Source organism: Odontomachus brunneus, unplaced genomic scaffold (genome assembly GCF_010583005.1).
Source record: "Odontomachus brunneus isolate Ranch 3 - 2012 unplaced genomic scaffold, Obru_v1 Obru_scaffold_309, whole genome shotgun sequence".
NCBI lineage: Eukaryota > Metazoa > Arthropoda > Insecta > Hymenoptera > Formicidae > Odontomachus > Odontomachus brunneus.
Genome location: NW_022639759.1, coordinates 156,949 through 157,222, shown reverse-complemented (window position 1 = coordinate 157,222; position 274 = coordinate 156,949).

The window sequence follows — 274 nt, the reverse complement described above, 5'->3', positions numbered from 1 at the left end:
AGAAGCGGTTGATGCGTTTAAAACACATGTTTTGGAGGTACCACTTTCGGAGTGGCATGGATGCTATAATAAATGGTTTGAGCGAATGCAGAAGTGATCATCATGGAGAATACTTTGAAAAACAATAAAGCCATTTTCAATGACAAATTACCGTGTTTTCCTTACTAGTCGCAAAACTTACGGAACAGCTCTCGTACTGCAGTAATATTTTTGTAATATTTTAATGATATATGTAAAGATGCAATATTTCAGTAATATTTTTGTAATATTTCAC